The 17,665-nt window shown below is 45.5% G+C and overlaps 1 protein-coding gene across 3 annotated transcripts in view; it reads right to left on the bottom strand.

The window, feature by feature from the left end:
• The window catches only part of LOC117209349 (frizzled-2-like), a 128,787-nt gene that overhangs the window by 45,347 nt on the left and 65,775 nt on the right, over positions 1–17,665 (bottom strand). The window contains exon 1 of one of the 3 annotated variants that reach the window (XM_033451301.1): positions 5,977–6,624. The exons of the other annotated variants lie outside the window; for them this stretch is intronic. The gene's annotated coding sequence lies outside the window, so the exon portion shown is untranslated. Of the gene's footprint in view, positions 1–5,976; positions 6,625–17,665 lie in introns of those variants that run through there. 3 annotated transcript variants of the gene reach the window in all.

Raw genomic sequence — 17,665 nt, forward strand, 5'->3', positions numbered from 1 at the left:
GTCGTACAACGGCTATCATGGTCGTAGAGAGTATGTGGTATAGTTTAGAGAAGCTTTTGTTATAACGTATGGTTTAATAACCATTTACTTACACAGCTAACTACTATGTGTACATACGATTTAATTTACTGGGAAATTTCTATCGTAATCCTTTGAAGGGAGCTATTTCGTTAATAAAATTTAATAGTGATTTTGCTTGTTTTTGGTTAACGACAACACCACGGAAGCCTAGGAAAGTCTAAGGAATCCATACACAATCGTATATTCTAGATAAAACTACAGAATACGTTAATCACAGTTATCTTTGCGAAAAGATGCAACCGTTGGCAAGTATAGAAAATTTGTACAATAATCGACCAGAATGCTAGACGCACTTGACGAACTGTTATATTTTGAACAAAACATTTACCATGCTGGGTATTCATTTTTCGTGCAAAATGTCAATATCCAATGTACGAAACTGCACTCTATCTCAACATACGTTGACTCGTATCTGGCAACGATTCATCGAGAGATTCCATTGAAAGCAACCCTGCACTTTCTGCGTAACCTCGAAACATCGTCGATTCAACTCCTCGGAGGACTGTGCTCCGAGAAGCCTATATTTTAACCAGAAACGTGGCTGCGTTTAACGGGCGGAACGAGGTAGTTACGAAGAACGTATTCATCCCGTTGTCCCTTGCTTCCTGAAACGATCCAAAAGGACGTCGACGACGCGACATCACCCACCTGGGTGGCGATATATCACGAGAAACGAGCGAGGATCGACTTCTTATTGGCTTGGCAACTGGCACCGTCGACTCGAGCAACATGACTAATTATCGCTGTCCCGGTTCGGTGCCGTCTAGTTTACCTTTGCACGCTTTCCCGCCCGTCATTTCTCACGCGTCGACGCGACCATAGGTCTCTCAGTATTTCTCGCGCGATTCGCACGCCTTTTACGCGCCCGCCAACCACTCTCGAACTGGTGTCAACTCGAAAAACGAGCGTGCACGCTGCTGTCACCATACGGCATCCGGAAAGGTGGTCGAAACGATCGTTCTTTTTACGTGGGTGCTGAGAGCTATCCGCCAAACGATACAGTGGCTCGCAGAAGTATTCGAACAGTCGCGATAGGAAGCTCGTACGTGTATATCGTGTGTGTTAAATGGAATTTTATTAACGCTGTAACGAATAGACTGCGAATTTTCAAGCGTTCATGGGAAATTTCGAGGTACCATATTTTCAGAATGTACGCAACATGCAAAAAAGTATGTAAATTCAATTTTTCAAATTAACTTTCGTACAAATATACACAATATCGGTAGTCTAGTACGAGGCACGACCGCCACGACTACGTCGCTGAAATTTAAGGCCAATCTGAAAACATACAACAGTATTTTTGTAGAATTCCTTAAAGTGTAATTATCAGAAATGTGGGAATCGCGCGAAGAGGATCAACGAGAGTCGAGGAAAATTGGTTTGCGCGTCTTGATCGAGAAATCGATAAAAGTTGGAAATAAATGTTGAATTTGTCAAATAGATCGTAAGTAATACTTGATATACAACAAGTTTGAAACTTTCCAGTAGGAAATATGACAGTCTGAAACTCGGTTTCGAATAAATATACGCACGGCAACGCTAGACACCGCATCTAAGACGTCGAATCAAAGAGACCGAAGAAAGTCTATTTATATGGTTGCTATTTAAAGAGAATCTATTTAATAACTCATCAAGCACACGTGCATTTGATACTCCAAGACTCGACAATCGACTTGCGACCATTTCCCATCAAAGGGGATATCAGAAGAGCGTTTATTTATATACTGGTTCGCCGATAATCCAGCTTCAATTAGCACGGCCAAATCAGCCGGGGAAAAAAGTAAAAAAGGAGAATTTCTTTTGTAGGCGCCTCGCTTTCACGGTGTCTTTCGGTCTAACGACTTTCCCCATTTTTCTCGGTTGCCGTTTTCACGGTTCGTTTCACGATCGACGATACAAAAATACTAGCAGGTACGTTGTTAGGGTACACAGCGGTAGACTGTTGCGACTTGGGACACACGAAGGAACCGTTTTCGCTTCGGTGACGCCAGAACCTGAGAGTTTCATCGTACAGCTCCGTTTGCGGTCATTTTTACCACGTATGATCTGCTTTCGGAGTTTGTACCGTACCTTTGATATTACTCTCTCGTCGAATCATATTCGATAATACCTTTCGTTAGCTTCGTAATTAATCGAGGATAAAAATGCGTGCAAAAAATAGAATGCAATTTCTGGGAAACTACGTGCCTGTGGTAGTAACAAAAATAGAATAAACTGGAGAAAACAAAAGAGATCGACGATAGATTAACACTTAAACAAATAAATATTCTATCGATCGATTCTAATGAAATAAGCAAACGAAATGTTTCTTTATCTAAATTCAAAAAGAAAAAAATCGAGAAAAGGAAGAACAAAAGTAGGAAATGTTGTACGTCAATTTTGTATTTCAACAAAGATATAAGAACTCGTCGCAAGTGTGAAAGTTCTAGGAATAAGAATATCGAGATAACAAGGAAGAAAAAGAAGAGAAGAACGTTGAAAATGACTGCATCCGGAGTTCTAGCGCTGATCTTCCCCCTCTGTAACGATCGGTGCCCTGGACGAGACGACCAGCCTCGTCAACTTTGTTTGCCGATGACATCTGTGCGCTCTCGTAATTGCGTACCTGCTATTCATACGCGATGAGACTACGACTCGAATAAGGACTTCTATCAAGGACGCGTGTATGTACGTCTATGCACGTCGAACCTACGTTTATGCAAATAACAGCAGCCAGACTTCGCGTCACGTAACCAACTCGACCGCGAGAAACGCGATTCTTTCTCGCTCGACGATTGATTGCTACGGACTGTTACGTTCTTGCGTGGTATCTTGACGAGGGTTTAATTGAAACGTAGGAATTAGACGTTCTCGATGGGGTTGTAAATGCACCAGATGCGTGTTGCCTTGTCATTTTCGTTTAGCCGATTACCCGAAGACTCGCAAATTTATTCTCGCCATCGGGATGGATAGATCTCTAAGCATAGAAATATTCCAATATTTCTGGCTATGGAACATTTTGTTTCTTTTCTATTCTTTTTCTCGGATCGTAAATTTGTACCGTAGAAGAAGAAACATGTACCATTAATAAATTACAATGGAGTTCGAATATTCCTAGGAGTATTTCGATTTATCGAATAGCTTTGAATTATTAAACATTTCTAATTAAGTAGTTTTACGACAGAGGAAGACGATTCTCGAGTTCTCGCGCTATAACTCTCTAGTCCTCGCGATGGTCGTACGCTTCCATAACTAGAATTATAAAATATTACCTTCGTCGAAAGTTAATCGTCCAATTAATAACGTACACGATTCTAAATGTCAAAATGTTCGCACGGATTACTCATCTGTCGTATAATAGACAGGAAGATGACGAACAAACAACGGTTGTCTAATATTTTCAGGCTAAGGTAATAATTATTTAACGGTTGTAAGTCGAATTAAACGAGTAGGAGTTAAGATCGTAAATTGCATATTTCGTAATAGATTCTCGTGTAGTTCCAAAGGACGTTAACAAAATTCCCCTGAAATTTATGTAACAAGTAATTTAAATATACGAAGCGCTACGAGAATACCTGGCATCTGAAAATAACTAGCGACAAGACCTCTGGTTCGCGATGTGTTAACACATTGTTGACCCGTCGCGAGCATACTCGTATTTTCACGCACAAATGTTGTTGACCGGCCGCGAGTATACTCGCGTGCTTGTATATGCATCGACTTACGCAATTATTAAAATACATTAAAACACGAAATTGACTAAGTTATTATTACATCATTGTTTGATATGCTAAATACTCCTTGACCTTTCGGGTATCAGCGAATCGATCGAAGTTTAAATTAAATTTCCTAAAATTCGTAAATCTTAGTAGAAGGAAGAAGTCCGAATTATATGGAAATAATTCTACGGTTTTAAAATGCACGTTCATCTTTGTATAAAACAGCTAGTCGACGATGTTGTTATCAACTATAATAATTTCGTGTTTCTACGTTGCATTCTTCTTAAAATTCCAAAAGAATCAGAAACAACCTCTGCACAGAATTTAATGTTCTTGTACTATTATTATATTACGATCTTTATTCCTATCAACGCTAACGTAAGAAACAGACAGCTGCATAAAAATCTTATCCGCGAGCAAAAACACGGTAAATAAGATAATGGTCATAAATCATAAGAATTCACTTATCTATTAATTTAAAAATGACTCACCACAAACCCAATTCCGATTTTAGAAAGCGAGACCTTACAGATAAGCGGAATCGCGATAGCGCCGATACTCGTTCATTGTGCACGTAGAAATTCTCACAAATATTTTACATATAGCCTTATTATTTGTTTACGGGAAACCGTGCAACTAAAAAATAGCAACTCGGGAAATTTCTACGATCGGTATGTGTCGCAAACGGAGCAATTTAGAGTAAAACATCGACTGTTCGAAACAATGGACAGATGGAATGTATTCGACGCGCTTGTTACCGAAACAAAAATCACCGAGTCACGTGGCCACACAGCGCGAAGATCGAACACGTTCCACGGCGATTTTCTTTTGCCTTCGAATCCTGACAGAAACACCGGTCACTTTCACTTCTTTTCAACAGCTTACGATTGTTTCCTTTCGCAATGTCATCTTTTTCTGTTTTCGACTCGGTCACATTGGAATACCAAACTAATCTTTTGAATATCGACGCTGCCAAGAATCGTTCTACAAGATGTTTGTATCCTATACAAAGTTGCTACGATTCGAACGATCAGAATTAATGGAATTTAACCGGAAACTAAACGATCACGCCTCCTCCTCAAATAAAAATTTCTATCGCGCAATCATAAAGATAAGATACACGACATTTTGTAATAGTCGGAAGTATCGCTTTAAACCGGATCGTGCGCATTCGTAAATATGCGAGTTTTCGTTCTTCTCGTAACGAAGCATCTTTCTTTTAACTACGTATATATATATATATATACGTATTAAAAAAAGGAATACGGTATAACGAACGTAATATAATAACAGTAACTATGCGCTGATCTTGACTCCTCTCTAGAACTGTCCAGATTATTTCGCGCTCCGTCGAATTAAAAACCATATTTCTACCATTTACGTGTAGCTGTTCGTCTCAATTTGCAACGAAACCGATTTGTACTCGCAAATAGTCGACTCTGCGTAAATACGTATACGGTACGAGACAATGGTAGATACAAGCAGGAATCGGCATAACCGCAAGCGTCGTTGCGACAGCAGCGTCTGGTGTATTTCGAAAAAGGCTCGGACTGCCTCGTTTACCGAGGAGCTCCGTATCCCCTCGGTGTATACCAAAACCATCGGTCGCGATTTGCATGGATGATTTCGCGGAGAGGGACACGAGAAAAGAGGATCGGCGGGCGTTTACGTTAAAAGAACAGCCAAAGAGAGTCAGGGAGAGAAGAAGGGTTTTGGGAAAGAGATTCGGGTATATAGGCATCGGAAGAATGAAATAGAAGGGGAATTGGAAGCAAGGTCTGTGTCGTTCGGTATTCAGAATGCAGAAACGAGCGAGGAAAGAAGAGAAAGAGAGAGCGTAGGGTGGCTCGGCAGTTTGCGTGCATGTGTTTCTCGTTCGTCCCTATGCACGAGAAGAGAAGAAGAGTCCGTGGAGACCCGCGCGAGCCGACCAAGAGAGGAAAAGGAGAAGAGAGGATCGAAAAGACTCGAGATAGAAAGAGAGAGACGGAAGCGAGAGGCCGCAAAATATATGCTGCATGCTCGTGGATGCTCGTTTGCAGCGTGGCCGTGGAGGGACGGAGATAATCGCGGGTATACCGGCTACGGATAGAGCGAAACGGAAGAAAAGGAGAACGTGAAACGGTTCGCCGAGGAGGCTGGTCAATGGCAGGCCGGCTATCGGAACACCCTTCTCGAAAACAAAGCCGGATCTCACCTTGATTTATCGCTGAGTGCTGCTGCCGCGATACTGCGTGCTCTTGCTCCAGACTACGCTGCCGCCGGGGTGAACTGCCCCGGCGAAAATTAATCCATTATCAGGCGAACGAAAACGGAATAGCTCTGCTGGTACAGAGTCCAGAAAACACCACTCGGCTACTCTATACTCTGTACGAGAGACCACGACGCTCCTTCCGGACTGCCTCTCTGCTCGTGTGCTCTACTCTTTTTTGGTCGTCACCAAACGACTAACCTCCGTCCGTCGGAATCGCGTCTACACACTATACACACAATGCTGCCCGCCACTCTAAATCGGCTCTGTAAACGTATGCACGGTGCACGGGTAACGTGTGTCACGGCTAGCAATCGAGTGCTTACACACGGCAGCGGATCACACAACGCGCGCTACGTCCCTACGTCCGCGTTCCCATCCACGCACAAAGACACCGGACCCACGTATCTCCAAATATTTTCCTTCGTGCGCACGCTCCCGGACTGGCTGTGCGAGATAAGTACGTACACGTTCGTTCGTTCGTTCGTTCGTTCGACAGCCACTACGAGGCACAAACGCGATGCGGTATAGATACACGTGCGAGTCACCGTACCGAGCACGAACCACCCCTAACATCGGTCCAGAACGCACTGACGTGAATGCAACCGAGGAAACACGAAAGCGAAGCTCCGACCGTATTGGCGTCTAGAGTGGGGGATGCCTTTCGGTCGAGTTCGGGACGCTTCGGCGAGCCTCGCGTCCCCTCTGCCTCCGCCACTCCGCCACTGGATACTTTACACAAGCGTAGGATTCTCCCGTTCTCTATGTATATACGCTCGCGCCATATACGCTGTGTAAGAAGAGTCAGTTCGGACGTGTATTTGGACTCTGCTCTTCTCTCTTTCTTCCTCTATCCTATTTCAACTCTCTCTCCTTTCTCCTTTTTACTTTCTCCCACCACTGTCACTCCTTTCTGCCGTAGTTCGCGCGAACGCTAGCTTCGAGTACATGCACACCTGTTTACGCGTATACGTGCGTGCACGCGACGCGTACCACCTTATACCCTCTTGCGGCAGTCGCCACTCACCACACGCGCGATGACGTCACGCTGGGCGCCGTGGCGTGGATAACGAGATGGCCCGAGTCTTCCCCGGGACCCTCGATCGCTAATTATCGTCCTAGAGGTTTCGCCTCGTTCCGCGACCGGTTTGCTCCTTTTTCCTCCGTTCCCGGCCTGCTGCCCGGCAGACGGAGAAATCGTGCGGCCCGAGGAGAGGCACCCGGCAGTCACCCTTCCCGGCCACGGCCGACGATTTTCGTTTCGGAGCGCTCGTTCCACGGTGGCATTAATGATGTCTCGTGTAGGTACAGTCACGACCGGTTCCTCGGGACCTACCTCCTATCAAGATCCAGTATCTTCGACTAGCGACTCGGAGGACACGCCAAGGGGCAGCCGAACAATTCCCATCTAGGGTTTCACGCGGTGTGTAAGACACGTCGTCCTGGTCCACACGCGATCCCTCCAGCTACGCTGCAAACGTACAGACGGACGACTGTGCGGTGTGTTCCCAACGAGAGATCTGCGGACGAAATTCCGCGAGCGTGGACCGTGTGAGTGCAAAAATGAGCATCGCGTCCAACGTATAAATAACGAAACAGCCGTGTTGTAGGTGGCTGCGAGGGCCCGTGCAATAAATAACGACCTAGCGGAGCACACCTGCAGCGACAAGGCGTGTCCGATGGACGATGAAGTTTAACGTCCCTCCCTCGTTTATTTCTCTGCCCAAAGCTATTGCAAGACGCGACACCAATAAAATGCTAATCGCCCTTCCTCGTTACGTCGCGCCCTCTGCCTTGCCTTCTATCGCGACCCCGGCAACGGGCTGGTTATACACGCTGGTTATCTATTATTATTCATATCGCGTGCATTATCGTGCATTATCGTACAGCGTGTTTACCGATTTGCACGCTATAAAATTACCGTTAGCTGATAACGTCGCGTAACATAATTTGTTCTAATAGATATCCTGTACACAAATACGTTCAATCTGTTATACTCGAAATGACAGCATTTTAATATTCAAGTTCATATTTTTCCATGAAAATCAAACACTTGCCACGTTTCTTCGCGGATAAGTCTCCGCCTTTTCAATTTACCTATTTAGAATGAATCACTTCCTTGTCGATCATTTACCGGACACCCTGTATACGTCGTACAGGAATGGCTCGTTCCCCAACAATGAGTTCTTTGAATTGTAGCGTGACTGAGATAATTGGACGTATCTGTTACGATGAACTTTTTTCTACGATGAATGTAATACATTCTCTGAAGTTCATTTGAATATCTAAATACTTAACTGCCTACGATCTCGACATCCGCCTCTAGCGTAACTAATCCTCTCAGCCCACCTAACCTACATATTCTCAAGCAATTATCAATGACATTCTGTATCAATTACCATCGTTAATTATGTAAGACGTAAGAGAAATGTTAGAAAATCAATTAGTTTCGCGTTAAGTTGTCCGCAAAGTACCGTGAAGGTTCGCGGTCTATTCGACCAGCAGAGTTCTAGAGAATGTACGATGTCCCCTGTTGTAAAGGCGCCGTGTCCTCGGCGTCTCTGTGGCACGAAAGGGAAGTTGGAGCCCTCGGGCCACCGTTACTTTCCCCGGCGCTCCCGGAATAGCTGGAGAAACTGAGGGTAGCTTTTTTCCCGCAAGGCAACGAGCACGGGTGCATAGGAACGTCGAACGACAGAGGATTGGTTCTGATTACGATCTCGCGCCACCCCAATGCGAGGAGCGCGACAGTGACGACGACTGTAATTCCGAGTACAAGAAAGGTAGTTCGTTATGACTTTTCATCTGTGGGTGCGAGAGGAATCGTTCCAAGGAGCTGGTCGAAAGTTTCAGGAAATCAAACGTTTGGTGTGTATCGAGGTTGTGCGTACGAGCTGTCTAGAAAGCAAATTGATCGACTTCGTAAATTGAGAAGCAGGAGAAAATAAGATTTTTGCAAGCGTCGTTTCTTAAATTGAACGTACACGATATAGGAACATAATACGTAGAAGTTAATAAAGAAGCTAGCTTAAGTCCTCTCGCGTAGTACTAAAACATCCCCTCGCCAAACACCAAGCTTAAAATAAACGAAGCTTTACGAATGACAAGTCGATCGATCGTTCTATTGGGCATAAAATTGCACAACTTGAAAACTCGTCGAGTCTGTAATATCGTTAAATGACAAATTACGATACAAGAAAGCCACGATCACGTGCATGTAAAACGGAGTCGGATACAGCAGGCGAGATAGGTGCAACCTTCGCAGCTAAAATTACGTTCTATCAATTTATATTCGCGGCGAATAAAAACGTAGACGATTGTAGTATGTTGCACGCATCTCGATCACGACGCACTATCACGACAAGGTATCTCAGATTATCCGAGTACTTTCATAGCAGGCTGTAATATAGTAATCGAGCAAGTCTCTCCGCGTGTCGATTATGGCTCCTTGCCAAGGACTCGTGCGAAAGAAAACTGCCAACGGTTCGCCTTACGCTCCTTATTAAATCCAGCAAGGTTCAGCAATTCGAGCGAGAGTCAGTCGGTCGACCCGTGGATTTTCGAGAAGCGAAGCACGGTGATTCCTTCGCTCAGCCCGATACGATTTATCGAAGAAAGGAAGGATATTAATTAACGAACCGACGCGGGAAAGATTCCCGCGGACAATGGGCACAAGTTTTTCCAACGTCTAGCTGAAAAGTCTCTGGCTGGCGAGGGGAGAGAGAAACGAAGAATTGTTCCGGCGGCAACAATGCCCCGGCTAGAATTCGCCGTCGAACTTAAATTTTAAGAGTCACTGGCACGAATAGACTTGCCGACCTCCGTTAAAAAGCGTTTTTTCCGCCGCTCGAATGGACCGCGAGCAGTTCGCCGCAGAAAACCCTTACTTTCCGCGCGACGAATAATTTAAGAGAGAAGAAGATGGCAACTCGAACGGAAGAAAACGAAGAGAGACGGCGAGAGACCCGGTGGAAAAGTTTTTGCGCAACTTCTTCCTTCTTTTCTTTTTTTTCCTTTTTTTTTTTTCATCATTTGTTCGCCTCTATCCATCGATTTCCCGAACGGCGATCGACGTCTACGACGGATTTTCCTCGGCGACTTTATTGTGGCGGCGCGCTCCTTTCCGAGGATTCAATTTCATTCTTTCTCGTCGTCGAAAGCGGGGGTAACCGGACCGAGGGTGAGCGTCAAAGCGAAAGTTTCCATAATAACGCCTTTACCGCCGATACTTGTGCGTCCTCGTCGCCGACAGAAAGCCAGGAACTTGCGCAAACGAACGTGATTTTTGCGGGGTCACCGAGGCAAGCCACGACGAGACAAAAGAATCGAACTTCGTTTATGGATCACGATATATGTTACAGTAGCGCCCACCAATTCTTGGAAATGGGACTTGAAGTGAACTTCAAGCGTGCCGAATGAGATAAAGCGCCGAACGAAACTCGAAACCGATCTTTATGGATTGTTCGGGCAGATATCGATACGCACGAGTTCGTGTTCGCATGTGCCAGGTATCGGCATCACAATCGCGCTCAACCTTCCTCCTTCTTTCGGTTGGATTTGCAAAAGTCACCTGCCCGGGCAAGCGTTCAGTTTCGCTCCCAAATGCGGACGCCGAAGTACACACTCGGTACTACGAATATAGATCAGAAAGAAACTCAATTACACGTAACCGATGAAGTTATTACCGTAACGTCAGAGCTCATATTTACGAGCTCTTGTCACTGTCAAACTTTCGAAAATGAAATTCCCAATGATTATCGAGGTTCGTTTAATTTTTCCTGCGTGTCGCCGTACCTATTAAGGAGACGTATATCGTCGTACATACGTCGACGTTACACTGGTCTTCTCGCTTAACGCTTACATCACGACGGAATAGTTGAAAGAGCAAGGAAACTCGCTGCTTTCTCGTCTCTGTCTCAACCAGAATGGTTTCTACGAAACTTCGAGAACAACGACTACAGACTCTCTGAAACAGAGCTCTTCATTACCAACGGAAGTTCTAAAGTTGGTTCTTCTATTCGGACGCAGAAGCGAGCGAAAAAATACAGATTCCCTGAATACTTTCAGCAGGATGCATTCGATCTAAAAAATGTCGTTGTTCGTTTAATTTTACGCTATCTTTAAAAACGGAATAAACAAGAGAATTGACTACAACACTGAATCACGTATGACCATCTTCCTTTCCCATGAGTAACATCGAGTTTCCCAATACATGTAGCGTTCTCGATGAAGCCTCGTCGACCACTGTGCCTTTACAAGCAATAGAGCGGACCAATGGGGAGGCAGGGGAGGGAAGGAAATTCTGTTTTCCCGTGTTTTTCAACGCGTGACAGAGCGAGATCTATCGGGATGAAGTCTTCAGAAGCGGCACGGCAGGTCGGAAATACAGGTTTTTGTCGAGGTATGGAGAAGTTACGACTCTTCTTCTCCCCCGTAGCTCGAAACCCTAAGCACAGACCATTGTTGGGTCACGGTTGACATTCACGGCGTCCAGGCGTTCCATCGGCATCCTCGTCGTCACCGGGAGGAATCTCCCGGGAGAGAGGCCTCCCAAGTCACAAAGGACCTCTCGCTTCTGCACCCTCGAACTTCCTGCGCCGTAGAAGCCGCTTTAGAAATCCCCCGAAACCAATTTATCTTGAGAAGCCTGGGCTAAGCTAAACGGATTTTCCCTTGGCTGGCATTAGACGCTTTTATTCGACGTGAAATTAGCTTACCGACTCGCCGGATCGATCGTCGCGAATTACTCGCTCGCTCCTCGTCCAAAAACGGGGAGAAGGAGCTACAGGATCCTCTCTGAATCAGGACCGTCCTCCTTCTCTTCCCTGTCCCCTTCCCCTCTAACCCTCCAGTCCCGATTCTCAATCGCTCCCACGCGTTACCCGGCAGCTTCCTGCCACGTTATTGTTTCGCCGTGCGAATGACGATTCCACGTTCCGGACTAACGAGCGAGTAATCCAGGCGTCCAGCCGCATCGCGAAGAAAGGATCGCGTCTAAGCGACTGCGCTATACTCCATCGTGAGATTACCACTTCCTGCGACCTATCTTCCACGGTTTACACGCGTTGACGCGTGTATACGCTTGTCTCGCTTATTGCACGCGTACACGTGTATATGTGGAAGGTGTGTGGTGCGCTGACCGACGACGACGACGACGACTACGACGACGCGGCCGGGTGGTCGGAACCGACAGATAACGCGACCATATCGGTGCAACGAGGAACGCGATCCAGGTGCATACTGCATACACGCGAGATACGCTGTCTGTTTTTTCCCTCTCTTTTTCCATCTGTTCTCATTTCAGTCTCTCTTATAGTCTTTCTCTTTCTCTGTTTTTAAGCTTTCTATTGTAACGGTTTAACGCTCGAGCGTTCCAACGGTGTCGTTCGTTATCTGCTTATGGTTAGCGATACCGCGAGTTACGAAAGCACCCGTCGTTTCTTTCTCTATTACAGCGGCGAGACTTCGGTGAGAAAAAAAGCTTCGACAACGAGCCTCGAGCCGGCAGTTACACAGAACGGTGACAAGAATTCTTCAGATACAGCGATTAAGTTACGGGCTAAGCCACTCTACGTTTCGTTTCGAAACGCGGACTCGTGCAAGTAGCGGCCACGTCGAGTCATCCTTGCTTTCCACTCGAGACTACAGGCTTCGGAGTCCCAAGGTTCTAAAAAGGAAGAAGGGAAAAAGAAGTCAGAGGAAGATGGTAGAGACAGAAAGGGAGGCTTAAATGACCGATAGACGGACGCTGCGGGGTTCCGTTCAGGCCCAACCAGTTTCTGGACACCATTTCTCGCTCGAGCCTCCCCGAAAAAAGGCGCAGTTACGCGCGTATTTCACTCGAAATGGACTTGTTCCTTTCTTGCCTGTACCCGAAACGGAGCTTCCTCTCTATTGTTCGCCACGTGAGGGAACGTACGCGACGTTCCTCCACCCAGGACGTTTTACAAAAGTTTGCAAACACTGTAGGCGATCTTCCGAACACGCACGAGCGAACGGCGAGCTCTGTCGCACACGAGGATGACGAACGAGGATCGTCCTCTCGACCAACCACCGCAACCACTCTGTGTTTCAAACGTGGCCACGGTTATTTTATCCGTGAAATCTGTCCGTTCGTCGCTGCATTGACAGCTACACGGACGTGGAATATATTATGAAAATAAAGAAGATGGCCTATCTATCAGGAACGAGAGGAGACGTCCTCCTCCATCTTGTTCGAGAAGTATCGTGTTTTTTCCAGTAGGTACGCGTGTTCGTGGATTATGAGATGTTTTTTATACCGACTCACGAAATAATTTGAATAACTATCGTTGAGTATTTTTACGCCTATACTGTACGCGTTACGTAATGTATTTCCAAATTTTCTACACAGTCATCTTCTTTAACAGTCGCGACGAAAATTTCGTGTTTTAAGGTCTTTTAACACACCGAATCTGTTAGATTTTATTTAGCGGATCGTACGTTTGCTGTCTCGAAATTATGTCGACGAATTATACCGAGATATTGCTCTCTCCCACGAATCCTCTTTCAGCAGCGCAGAAGAAGGGAGACTTTTCACGGGGAACTTAATAAAGTTCCTCGCCCCTGAATCGTCTTCCGCCTCTCGCTCCGAAGAAAGACTCTCTCCCTCCGGACGATCTCGCAGATTTCCGTGTGCTCGCCATTGGCTGAATCGAGCCGCGTCTTTTAATCGAAACATCGTCTGACGTGGAACGAGCAGGTGGCAGGAGCTGGGAAAAAATAGACAGGGGTAGGATATAAAAAACGCAGTGGCAGAAGGAAAAGGGGAGGTCTCTAATAAATCGCCCAACAAAGGACAGTGAAATCGAACGACTCGTGGACCTAGTAGAAACGTTCTTGAGAATGTCGCGTGGATACATCCCTCGGGGTAACCCGAGACGAGGAAGAAAGGGAGGAGATGCCAGAATAAGATTTAATAAATGCCACAGGCCACAGGTAGGCGACGTCTTAGCACCGCAAAGCCGCCTACGAGGAGTCAGATTTCCTCGAGACTTGGATAGCTCTCTGCTCTTTCGCGCTCTCCTCTCGTGTCTTCTTAACCAGCGCATCCGTTTCGTTCGATATACGCGCACCGTACGCCAAGCGGATACCTCGCGCGTGTGTCCACTCGTTTCGCGATTCGTTCGGCTACACGATGAAATTCGAATCGAATCGAATGGAATCGGATCATCGCGATACGTTGCGTTGCGTCACGTTGCAGCGGTGGCTGACGGCGCCCGCGTCCAACGCGGCCACGAAAATTTCGTATTCGGAGACTTGAACGCGTGGACGTGCACACGGTACAAATGTCGGGTGAAATTATTCGAATCGGCCACGACCACCCTCTCGCTTGTCAGACCCGTGGAACCAAGCTGTCGCTCAATGCGGCTATTCACGCTCTAGCGAAAGTTCGAGTTTCAAAGGAGCTTTAATTCGCGGCCATTTTTATGCAAAGAAGCTGATCGCGCGGCTGCCCGTCGCCGTTGGGAACGAGCCAATTTAATTTCGCCCTGTCTTCTCACTTTTTTACTACGCAATGGAAACGCCGGCTTTTCACTCTCGAATCGTTTAGACTCTTCCTGAATAGCTAGTAGTTGTAAGAACCGTATACAGCTACGTTCTATATCGTTCGTTCCTTTTAGAATTCTTCTCAATGGACAAATACCCAAAGTAACCGAATAGTTGAGGAACGTGACGCGAGAGTTTCATGGTCGGAATTTTATTTTGTCGTTTATATCGAAACGATAAAAAACGAGGCTATCAAAAGTAGCAGCAGGCGGATTAAAAACGATCGCGTCGACTTGGTTCCGAGTGACATCCGAAAAACGCGAAATATTCCGAGGATATTCGCGGGAACAGCGTGTTCTCGCATACCAATGAAGTAGAGCTCGTTTGACGTCAAATGGGCCACGGTGTTTCGACGAAACGCGTTATTTTGTAACAGAAAGTATTCAGCGTGGAAACCGTAAACACCGTCGCCGAGCAATATATTGGCTGAAATGTGGCTGCTTGTAAAATTCTGGTCAACGGTGAGTCGGATTTTTGCGTTCGATCCTCCAGCCAAATGGCAATTGTATCGCCACTAATAACGATCCTTATCTCCGATCGTTTGTTAGACATTGAAAATGTTGTTTCCTATGGTCGTGCCGGTAAACGCGCTCTCACTGATATTAGCTATCAACCGTTGCGACTAGTTGCTCGAAAAATAAGCATACGCGGTACTTCTAGTCACGATTTGTACTAACGTAACTCTTTCAATTCCTACGTGTCGTTAGTGTCGCTGGAAGAACGATACGAGCAAAGAAAGCGAATTTTTTAGAAAATCAGATTTATCGTGGAAAGTTTGACGCGTGTTGTCGATTACTCGACTATTCGACCATCGACAAAATAGCGTTAGTTCGCAAGTTAATCGGTAGCCTTTGCAATAAAAATTTGTCGATTATAATCGACTATCTAGCAAGGAAAACTTTCATGTTTCGCAATATGCAAGTTTAAGAATTACTCGAGATCTTTAGAGACTCGATTCTCGGTGAGTCACGAACATATTGACTTTATGCGATCGATGTTTTCTTTCTCGGGATACGTATAATAGGATGTTCCAAGAGCGGTGTATATTTACCGAACTATCGTATAATTGACGATAGAAGGTTATGAATACCTCTGTGACTCAGGGTAGATAGAACGATACGTAATTGACACTGTTCGTTTATTTGCAAAGATCTTTGATACTTCCAGTTCCTACGAAAGACCGATAAACTATTTACTTGCTCTGTTCAAACAGGCATTTCCAATAACCATCGTTTTCCCAAGTACTTTTACAAACTCTGTTCTACCAAAAGTTAAAGCTTTCTAAATCGTATTTTCTTAATTCCTGACGATACGACAGTGAAAATTATTTCCATAATTAGGCAATCGTCGTGGCGTTAAATCGCAAACGAGATCCAACATCGACAGCTTAAATGTTCCTCATCATCCCCAAAACATCCGCCTACTGGCACGCTCCAACTATCGACGGTCACAAATTCTTTTCCCATGATAGCTGCGCTCAGTTCCCTCAGCTTTCGAGCGTGAATAAAAATTCGAGATTCACGAAGATACATCGGAGAACAACGATTAGAGTAGTAAGAGGAGAGTAAAAAGTAAAGGTGACGGGAAAGACGGTGGGCGCTGTTGGTGTGGCACGGGTTACCAGGCCCGCGTCCATAATAAAGTCGTAACGTACTTCTCCCCGTAAATTCGACAGAATATTACGGTACACCGGGGGACGTGGGGGCCTGTTTCGTTTGCCGTAAAGTCGCGGCCGGTGATCAGCGGGAAATTTACCGACGTGTCAGATCTCTTCGTAACCGAGCACCCTGGTTCCACGCTACGCCCGTCTTCCACGCTCGTTTCACGCGGTATATCGTCGCGTATATTAAGAGAAACGCGTCGATACTCTCGTATTACGTACGATGTCTCTCTCTCTCTCTCTCTCTCACTCTCTCTCTCTCTCTCTGTCTCTAGTGAAGTATCTGTTTCGATGGGGGGTCCTACGACTTTTTCGTCTTCGTCGATCGCTTATTTTTCTTCTATTTTTTTCTCCGTTTTTCATTCTTCTCGAGATTCGACGTTTAAGGAACAGGAAATGCCGGAGACTTAGCTTTCTAATATGCATTCGCTGGCGTTCGCTGGAACGAAACGAAACTGTTGGCGACTGGGTTATCGTACACGATATCTAGCCGAGACGACCACTGTGCCGCAGGGTTTTCCCTGGGAACAGATATCCTGATTTCATTTACAAGCGACGTATCGGCGGATTAAGATAATTCATTGCTGTTTTCTGTCTGCGAACGATCGGACTCGCTCGGAGAAACTATCTATTTCACGGGTTGTGTGTGCTCTTGTTTGGCTTGTATAAGTGCAATTTGGTAAATAGCGGTCGTTAGGTGGATATATCATCGAATTTACGCGTTTCTACGATACGGTGATATCGATAGTGATATAAGAAAAGTGAATTGCAACTCTGATAACTAACAGTGGATAATATCAGCTGGTACGAATAATTATCCTATCTTTGACGATACGTAAATAAAATAAAATATATCTTTCTAATATTTTTGTCGTTACAAAACAAAATGTTTTCTAATTTCACGCAGACAATTCCGTTCTCTTTTCCAGAATTAAGATTACTATCGAATAGTCGGCGTTTTCGACATGTATCCAAGATATTCAAGGGATCGTTACAAGAAACTAAATGCAATTAAATTACATCGCAAACTATACGAGCTACAAGCAGCCCAACCAATTTGATATTCACAACGAAAAATCATTCTATGTTTCGCATGTTTCTGTATGTTGCATTGCAACGTAATATTTATATGATACAAGACCGTCGTATTTGAAGAGAACGAATTTTTCCGAAACCCGATACACTTAGATCGATTAACGCAAAGCCCGAGAGAAACGTGTGGTATCTAGAACCGAACAACGAACGACTGCTTATCGAGTTGGAGCATCTATTCTCGAAGCACGTTTCTACGGTCCTCCGTAGGATGGTCTTCGGGAATAGACAGCGAGGCGGCTATCGAGCGAAACGCATCTGGTCGGTCCTCGCGAGCCGTTAGGAATTATAAGTTACAAGCCGATTTGCCTTGGT

This window comes from Bombus bifarius, unplaced genomic scaffold (assembly GCF_011952205.1).
Source record: "Bombus bifarius isolate JDL3187 unplaced genomic scaffold, Bbif_JDL3187 scf7180000008176, whole genome shotgun sequence".
Classification (NCBI taxonomy): Eukaryota; Metazoa; Arthropoda; class Insecta; order Hymenoptera; family Apidae; genus Bombus; species Bombus bifarius.